A 10,462-nucleotide genomic window follows, 5' to 3' on the forward strand; every position below is an offset into this window, starting at 1 on the left:
TCAAATGAGGTCTCTCTGACAGATCATCACTGTTCAGCTTAATGCTACACTGGAATTTACCAACAGAAATTAAAATGCGTGTGACGAAAGCACGACACACTTGAGACACCCCAGACACAAAAGTAGATCTTACTGTACACGACCTGACCACACAGTTATGCCTATTCAAATGCGCGTAGCAAAATGTGCGTTTGGAATCTTCTTTTTTCTATGGCGGTACTGACAATATCGTTATTGAAACAATCCCAATGCACTAAGGGATTTATAGAGCAAATCTCGAAAATAATTATTGAACTCAGCGCTTTTCTCGATTTGCTCTATAAATCCCTTAGTGCACTGGGATGTCTCAATAACTTAAATAATAGCTTGATATTTTTAAGTGCCTAACCTATGGCTCTAGGTCCTTTACAAAAGAACATATACAGAATAGAACAATTAAATGTTTTCGCATGTACGTGCGCCCGCGCATGCATGTGTATAATGGTTAATACTTGGATGCTTTTTCTTTTCTTTTTTCTCTCTACTTACTTTTTTGAAACACGCCGTTACTATGTTCAGCCATCGGAAGTTCGAGTTTGTCACACGCACAGAGGAAAACGGTACGCGCGTTGTGAGGTCACAATCTACGTCAGTTGCTGTGTTCTGCCGTTGTTTTTGGAGAACTTAAATTTGTTTGAATGAACTTACTTTATCAGAACTAAGAAGCTAAACATCCTGAAAACTCAAAATTTACAGACAAAATGCGGGCTAGTGAGCTCATTATGATGGCATCAAAATCTCATTTTTGACAAAAATTGACTTACTGTGTTTTGTCAGAGGTGGGCAGATTAGGTCTGCTGTTATTTGTCATGTCAGAAAAAGTTCTTAAGTTGACGGTAGGTTTTTGCTGATTCATCGAAAACATTTAATTTGTTGAAATCTTCAAAACACATAATCAATTTCACGTACATATCTTATCAGACGCGAAAGTAGTTGTTAAGAAGTTGACTCATTGAGCGAAAATGTCGGCGTAGGCATTTTCCAAGAATTTTTGTGTGCGTTTAAACAAGGCCTCTGACGTCATATGTTTCAAAAACGGGAAAAACAGTGTTCAATCGATACATTATTAGAGAGAGAGAGAGAGAGAGAGAGAGAGAGAGAGAGAGAGAGAGAGAGAGAGAGAGAGAAACTGAAACTGAACTTTATTACCAAAGGATAGAGGTTTTAGGCAAAGCCTAATCTTACAACATGTCCCTTATACAAACACTTAATACAGACGCACAGAATATAGATAGTAAAATTGACAAGGTTATTGTTTCTTACAGACGTACATAATGTAAATAGTAATAAGAAAAAGGGTTATGGTTTTGTAGACACACTCCAAAATGGGAAAAACAGTATAGTGTGGAAATTGCAGCATAGTTGCAATAATGCATTGCATATAAACATCCAAAACAACTAATAACAAAAGGGAGAGAAAAAATGTAGGGAGGAATTGTCCCAATCATTTGCATGTATATCATTATCAATACATACACATAAAGAACAAATCAAAATACAAACATAACTTGACTAAATGTAAAAAGCACTAAAATATCAGACATGAAAAGTGTTCTATTTACCCATTAAGCGGGAATGAAACTGGCGCCTAAACGTTTTCACAGAGGAGGCATTTTGGAGGGGTAGGGGTATGGAATTCCATAGAGACCCTCCTGAGAAGGCTAAACTTGATTTATACAAGTCTAGACGAGGGATGGGGGGAATCAGGTTCTGGGACCCATATCTTTTTGTGGCATGTCTGAAATGTAATTTTAAATATCCAGGAACATTATTGTTAATTACTTTGTACATAAAGACAGCTTTGTTTAGCGTCAACTGATCTTTCAAGGGAAGGAAATTAAGGAGCTTTAATTTATCATCTGTTGGCTTATTTGACTCATGCAGAATTAGTTTTGCAGCACGGCGATGAAGAGAATTGAGTTGTTTGAGATGAACATCACTGCAGTTATCCCAAAGTGTTGAAGCAAAGTTGATATGGGGCATTATGTGGGCGTAGTAAAACAACTTGAGTGCTTCCACATCGGCATAATGTCTTAATTTAGACAATAAGTACAAATTTTTAGATACTAATTTGCAAATTTTACTCAAGTGAGTTTGCCATTTCAATTCTTGATCAACGGTAACCCCTAATAGTTTATGCTCTTTAACTTGTTGCACTTGAGTTGAATCAATTGACAGTTGAAGCTGTAAGGGTTTTAATTGGTGTTTTTGTCTAGTTGTAATCACCATACTTTTCGTCTTAACAGGGTGAATAACCATTGCATTAGTGGTGCACCATTCTGTCATCTCATCTATACTTGTTTGAAGAGATTGGTTGACGGCTACCAAAGACTTCTGACTGGTGTGGATTGATGAATCATCCGCAAAGAACTCACATCTTACTTTCTCATCTGACACATGTAGAGATAAATCATTTATATAAATACAGAACAATATAGGTCCTAATACAGACTCTTGAGGCACACCACTTTTGACAAAATCATTCGACGAAGTTTTACAGTTGATGAATACATATTGTGTCCGTTTTGAAAGATATGATTCGAAGAAGGCACAAGCAGAGTCATCTTTTAAGTAGCATTGTAATTTCTTTAATAATAAGGAGTGGTCTACAAGGTCAAAGGCTTTTTTTAAAGTCCAGGAATAACGCTCCTGTTACTTCGGACTCATTAATAGCTGATAACCAAGTTTCACATAAAGAGCTGAGAGCAATGTGGCATGAATGCTTAGAGCGAAATCCAGACTGAAATGGATGAAACAAATTCATTCGTTCCATATATTCCAGTAAATATTTCTGAATATGCTTCTCCAAAGGCTTAGATAAAACAGGTAAGAGGGAAATTGGTCGAAAGTTGTTAGGGTCCGTGAGATCTTTGCTTTTTGGGAGTGGCACTACCTTGGCACATTTTAAAATAGAGGGGAAAACGTTTTGTTGTATGCCAAGGTTGTAGACATAAGTCAGTGAATCAATTATGTATGGTAAAGCAAGTTTGAGCAACCGGACAGGAATCTTATCGGGACCCATTGACTTTTTATTCGCCATCTGTTCTATCAGTTTTCTAACCTTGTGGACAGTAATGGGTTGAATAGAAAACGTTTCGTTTTGAGTCAATTTTCGTCCACAAAATGTTTTTAATTTTTCTAGAGAGACATCAATATCAAGGGACTCATTCTGCGTGAGACAGGCTTTCAGTTTCTCTGCGAGCGAAATAAAGTGTTGATTAAAATCTTGAGAGAGAGAGAGAGAGAGAGAGAGAGAGAGAGAGAGAGAGAGAGAGAGAGAGAGAAAGAGAGAGAGAGAGAGACAGAGAGAGAGAACTCAGAACTCAGAAATGGTTTACTGTGAAGCCATCGGCACGTACACAGATTGCGGGGGGGGGGGGGGGGGGGATCGAAACGATCGCGATATGTACATTGGATAATATCATGGATAACCATGTTATTTCTTCAATACAACACTTGGTCTGTTTACAGTTTGTATATCCGCCGTTGTTATCACGCGCAAATCGAATGCGATTTGGATAACAGTCTTAGTGTCTGTATGCCCATCAAGTCACAGAGTTTGTACATAACACGTCTTAGTGTATGTATGCCCATCAAGTCACAGAGTTTGTACATAACACGTCTTAGTGTCTGTATGCCCATCAAGTCACAGAGTTTGTACATAACACGTCTTAGTGTCTGTATGCCCATCAAGTCACAGAGTTTGTACATAACACGTCTTAGTGTCTGTATGCCCATCAAGTCACAGAGTTTGTACATAACACGTCTTAGTGTCTGTATGCCCATCAAGTCACAGAGTTTGTACATAACACGTCTTAGTGTTTGTATGCCCATCAAGTCACAGAGTTTGTACATAACACGTCTTAGTGTCTGTATGCCCATCAAGTCACAGAGTTTGTACATAACACGTCTTAGTGTCTGTATGCCCATCAAGTCACAGAGTTTGTACATAACACGTCTTAGTGTCTGTATGCCCATCAAGTCACAGAGTTTGTACATAACACGTCTTAGTGTCTGTATGCCCATCAAGTCACAGAGTTTGTACATAACACGTCTGAGTGTCTGTATGCCCATCAAGTCACAGAGTTTGTACATAACACGTCGTCCACGTGCGTTCAGAAGTCAGCGGCAAGTGCAATGCGGCACTATCCCTGCATTCCCTGTCAGGAGTCACGGGCGACAGCGTCAGGGTTGTCACTCTGGCCTACTTGTTTGATAACTTGACAACAGGCACAAAATTAATATGATCCTTCATTCTATCGATATGTTGGGCATACCTCAGGTGATCGGCTTTTGGCCACCTTCTTACGCCGTCGTATACGGCCAACGGGTTTCGCCCTTCAGTCCAAAGGGGCACCAGTCTTTCACCTGCCCTTCAGTCATGTTGTACTCGAACACTGCCGAGTCAGTTACAGAATGTAGTGAATTCTTTCCGTGTCTCTGGTCAACCACAATGTTTCTCACAACATGGAGAGTTTCAGACAAAATGACAGCGTTCCTAACTTCGGCTGAGAATGTTGTCAAGTAGAACTCTAGCCCGGCAACCTGATCATCCCAGAACTGTTGCATACTGTCATTGTCTGAATCAGGGGCGTCAAAAGCATCACAAAACTCGTCAAAGTTCTCGTTTTCCGTTTCGTTCAAATGCTCATTTAAACTTTCAGAACATTCAGCGTCACTTTGGCCCTTTATTTTCTCCTCCCCCCTTTCCACCTTCTCCGGTGAATCGAAGCATCCCGGTGAGGGCATTTGCGAAAGGGATGGTGGGGGTGGGCTTTGGAAAAGGCCTATGTCGCGGGATTCTTGGGTCGTGCCATTTGTGGTAATGTCATTTTCTTGCACAGTACCTTGATGGGGTTCAGTGTGAAGCGAGAGAGAGAGAGAGAGAGAGAGAGAGAGAGAGAGAGAGAGAGAGAGAGGGAGAGAGAGAGAGAGAGAGAGAGAGAGAGAGAGAGAGAGAGAGAGGGAGAGAGAGGGAGAGACTGGCGGTCTATTCTGTCCGCGAATAAAGCGTTTGCACAATTGTTTAGAAGTTGTTTTTGAGTTAAGGCTTTACCAAACTAAATATATATAGAGCAACCACTTTATCAACACACAAGTCCTTGAAAGACACGACTCCTTTATGTCTGTATGGCCTTTTTCACTGTTCCTGTGCTAACAACATTTGCTTTTAAAGCAACCGCTCTTACCAGGTCTGTAGTTTAGAAGATGTAGTTCCAGGATTAGGCCTGACACAACATACACAACATACCAGCAGCAATTTGAGGACCACTAAAACTCAGAGCTAGCTCTGTAGATTTATGGTCCGCAAATAGCTGCGAAATAGTGACTGTCCGCATATAGCTGCTTTTTTTCAAATCATTCGTAACGCTATATTAAGAGAAATATAAAGTAAAAGTTTTGTTGACACCTTTGTATCGAATTCCCTAAACATTTCGCTTACTTTCAACTTTCTATCTCTTCAAACAAAAAAGTCAAAACAGGTCCTCATATTACCGCATTTTGACGGATGGACAAAAATGATACACAATGTCCGCAAATAGGCGAATATCCCCCTATGTGTGTGTGTGTGTGTGTGTGTGTGTGCGTGCGTGTAGAGCGATTCAGACCAAACTACTGGACCGATCTTTATTAACTTTTACATGAGAGGTCCTGGGTATGAAATCCCCGAACGTGTTTTTCCTTTTTTTCGATAAATACCTTTGATGACGTCATATCCGGCTTTTTTTGTAAAAGTTGAGGCGGCACTGTCACACCCTCATTTTTCAATCAAATTGATTAAAATTTTGGCCAAGCAATCTTCGACGAAGGCCGGACTTCGGTATTGCATTTCAGCTTGGTGGCTTAAAAATTAATTAATGATTTAGGTCATTAAAAATCTGAAAATTGTAAAAAAAAATAAAAATTATAAAACGATCCAAATTTACGTTCATCTTATTCTCCATCATTTTCTGATTTCAAAAACATATAAATATGTTAAATTTGGATTAAAAACAAGCTCTGAAAATTAAAAATATAAAAATTATGATCAAAATTAAATTTTCCAAATCAATTTAAAAATACTTTCATCTTATTCCTTGTCGGTTCCTGATTCCAAAAACATATAGATATGATATGTTTGGATTAAAAACACGCTCAGAAAGTTAAATTGAAGAGAGGTACAGAAAAGCGTGCTATCTAGGTTTCCCAATTGCTTCGTTTCCGGCCGATTTTTGTGGAGCACGTGATGCGCACAAAAAATATTGGCGGTCTAGAAGTGTCGTCTGCGCAATGATCGCGGCGGCGCCCGCGGCTTTCTTGACCGCCAAGGACGACCGCGCACGTTGTGATACGTCATTCGTTAGACCTCAATCCTTCTCAGCGCAACTACTACCCCGCTATTCTTGTCAATTTCACTGCCTTTGCCATGAGCGGTGGACTGACGATGCTACGAGTATACGGTCTTGCTGAAAAATTGCATTGCGTTCAGTTTCATTCTGTGAGTTCGACAGCTACTTGACTAAAATAATGTATTTTCGCCTTACGCGACTTGTTTCAACATACGACTGAAATATTTTGTGGTGTCAAAGTCAATATCACGTATAGGTACAGGCCTACATGTTTAAATATTGAGAAAATAAAGAATAGTTCATACGATTAAATATCGGACCCTATGCTACGCTGAAAACACAATAGCTGTTAATAATAACTGCTTGCTACTTTTGGAGGCAAATTTGATGGAAGAAAAATACGATCCTCTGTTTTTGTTAATGTCCGTGTTACGATTCAGGAGGATACGTTCATGTCCGTGTCAGTAACGATATAGGAGGAGACATTTATGTCCTTGTAAATATTGTAGCCAAAGCTGACAAAATGCATTTGGGTTAGCAGGGGGAAGGAATATTTTCATGAGATTGTTTTAACACCACCACACCCCCCCCTAATTAAATAGGGATTTTGCTAGGATTTTACGTACAACTAATTCAATTTTTTCGAATTAATTGAGAACCTTATTCCAGATGTACCTAGTCATTAGGTTAAAACTGTATTCTAAATGTCTGTTTGAATATTGTAGTTATTTTTGACATTTTGATTGATTTCATGTCCACTGACTTCATGTAACACGTGACAGGTAGAACGCAGATTTGACCTGTTTTGAACATGATGTTACTTTTTTTTGTGATGCTTTGATGTTCCATAATTACCTAATCTTCAAAATATGAATGTATCCTTAATATTATAGTTGTAATTTATAACATTTTGAATAATTTCATGTCCACTGACACAGTGTGATTCGTGACACGTAGAATGCTGTTATGACTGTCTTGCTTTTAACATGTTTTGCTATTGTTTCTGTTTTCATATTCCAGAAATAACCTAATCTTTAGATTGTAAATGAAAAGTTAGTGTATGTATAACATTCTGGTTGTTATTTCAAATATTATGAATATTTTCATGTCCATCAACATTTTCGTAACACGTGACACCTACAACAACATGACTGTTTAACTAGTTTTAGCAAACTTTAACAACTTTTAGGGATATTTTTAACATGTGTCAGTGTTTCTGTTGAAGTGTTATATTTTATTTTAGGGTTTATACTTCTTGTGGTTACTTAGCAGAAAGTATCAGTTTTGACTTTTATGATGTTTGAGCGTCTTGCGACATTACTTGACACTGCATTCAAGATTTGGCTCCAAATGTACTTTTAATGACTGATAATGCTTCTGCAGGGTCTGTTCACTAGAAATAAATCAACACCAGTTGTATGAAATGATATCAATGGCTTCTGTGGTCAGTTTTGTTGCACATGTGGCTTTTCTCAAAATTGGCGTATCATGGCATATTATCAAACCGTACACATTTCCCAAATGCACAAACCATTCTTTTATTACATAAATGTGTTCATCAAAGACTAATGTATCACTTAAAACACCACCAAAAAAAATCAACTGAAAAGGTTTAGTTTGTCACAAATGTCCAAGCACCCCCCCAGCACCTTTTGGCAAAGCCTCATATTAAGCCTAGCGCAGAACCGCGCGAGGTGACATGCGACTCATTTCGTGGTGGAGGGTCACATATATACGTGTAGTTCACAGTCGTGCTCCTGCCACCTGTTTAAGGGGAGAACAAAATAATGTCAACATCCTTGTTGACTGACCTCTGTCATGCGACTTTCTGTTAACACAACCGATGGTCATGGTATCAAAACAAAAATGCAGCACTAGTCTTTTGTGTAGACTCACCATCTCAGGTCTGCCGTGGCTTTTACATGGGATAGAAAAAAGACGCAACAGCCTCTTTGCTTTCTTTGCACTGAGACACACACGGAGACACACACAGACACAGACACAGACACAGACACACACATACACACACACACACACACAGACCACAGACACACACACACACACATACACAGACACACACACACAAACACACACACACACACAGACCACAGACACACACACACACACACAGACCACAGACACACACACACACACATACACAGACACACACCGAGACGCACACACACACACGCACACAGAAGACAGAGAGCTCGGTTCTCTCTCCAGTAAGCATCCGAATACCGACAACTTGGCAAAATAAAGCTTGTGAGAAAAATGGACATACCCGTTATGTTTCGCAAAGAATTGCTGTAGCCTAAATCTGGTATCAAGATGGTGAATAGGATCTCTTCAACCACTGTACGAACTCAGTGCAGGTAAAGATGTTTGAAATACATTCCGAGTGATCGGTGCAAGCAGAAGACCTTGAGTGTATTGTGTGCCTATACAATTAGAGCGAACCAATGGGGAATGGGTATTGGAGGAAAAATAATGTTCCCCGCTGCGTCAAATGTGGTTTCGCCACTTTGCACGAGGAAGTACACGGTATTGACGCGTCGCCATTATATTGAGCAAATGTAAATCCGGGAATCGAGACGAGGGTAATGGCGAATAATAATTATGTGTGTGTGTGTGTGTGTGGGCGTGTGCGTGTGTGCGTTCCGGCGTGCGTGCATGATTGTGTATGCGTGTGTGTGTTTGTTGTTGTTGTTGTTGTAGTTGCCGTTGTTGTTGATTTAGGGGATAATCTTTATCACACCTGTGTCAGAATCATGTCCAACTTTCCCTCAAGAAGTATGAATCAACCTCGAGTATGCAACTTGCACGCAGGCTTTTCTGTTTCGTGTCAGTGGCAAAGAAAGTCCTTGAGCTTTAAAGCCACAGTAAGCCTCCCGTAAACCATCACAGATACTGTCAGGCTTTTACACACAGTACAAACACCCTTTCATTTACAAACTTACCGCTTTTGAACATCCTAGGTGCACTCCGTAAAGAGCGAGCAATTTTCAAAGAATTTATTTTTGCGTGGTTTATCTTACCCCTGAGCCATCGCGAACCCATGTGATCCCGTGTGAGCCAGTTTCTTTGTGTACCTCTAAATCTAAACGCAACAAACGGCTGCGATTCACACGAACTAGAGTATCCTTAGCGGATTATGACTCAAGTTATTCAGTTATTCTGCAGAAAAACAGAAATGCTGGTGATGTTGTTTTACTGGAGAAAAACTGTTTACACTTTTTCTTCAGCATTTTGGCATTATTCAGTTATTCTGCAGAAAAAATGTAAAAAGGTTTTCTGCAGTAAAACAACAGCACCGTTTTACTGCAGCATTCTTGATTTCAATTTTACTGCAGTAAAATGTTTTGCTGCAGAAAAAAACGCTGCTTCGGCGAAAGATGACATTATGCAGAAATGCTGCAGAAAAAAACGGGTTTTCTCCAGCATTTGTCTTTTCTGCAGAATAACTGAATAAAGTCATAATCCGCTAAGGATACTAGAGCGATGACAGTTGACTGTTCAGAGGAACGGGAGCTAGGCAAAACCGCTACGAGAAAGACGGTTTGCGTGACACGTTTCCGGGCTTTTCTTTTCAGTTTCAAAACTTCGAATTGTACTGATCTTGTCTTGATGAAAAAAGAATTCTTTTATGATTTAAAAATGTTTGTGTAACAAGCTGTCAACTTATTATCTAGATTTTAAAAGTTAGTTCTAGCGCCAAAACGAGGCACCTGATTTGCTAATCAGAGGGTCCACGAAAATAAATTCTTTGAAAATTGCTCTCTCTTTACGTTGGGCGCCCAGGATGTTCTCAAGCGGTGAGTGTTTAAACGAAAGGGTGTTTGTCCTGTGTTTAAAAGCCTGACAGTATCTGTGATGGTTTACGGGAGGCTTACTGTGCCTTTAACCGATATTTGCAAAACATACCCCGCTCGGCGGTTTTTATGAGTGAGATTTGAAGCGTGTCAATGCACCACGCCTCTTATACCGGTATCTGTTTACGAAACTATAGAGCCAACAGGAACGCATTGTTATGCAAAGGGAAAATATTAACATCATCAAGCAAGAAACTTGAATGCACAAGTCATGCAGTCCCA

At 39.6% G+C, this 10,462-nt stretch overlaps 1 protein-coding gene across 1 annotated transcript in view; it reads right to left on the reverse strand.

The window, feature by feature from the left end:
• LOC138973013 (uncharacterized) overlaps positions 1-10,462 on the reverse strand; it is a 60,980-nt gene that overhangs the window by 30,459 nt on the left and 20,059 nt on the right. The window contains exon 2 of the mRNA XM_070345664.1: positions 8,653-8,704. The gene's annotated coding sequence lies outside the window, so the exon portion shown is untranslated. The remainder of the gene's footprint in view (positions 1-8,652; positions 8,705-10,462) is intronic.

The sequence above is a fragment of the Littorina saxatilis genome, linkage group LG1 (genome assembly GCF_037325665.1).
Source record: "Littorina saxatilis isolate snail1 linkage group LG1, US_GU_Lsax_2.0, whole genome shotgun sequence".
NCBI lineage: Eukaryota > Metazoa > Mollusca > Gastropoda > Littorinimorpha > Littorinidae > Littorina > Littorina saxatilis.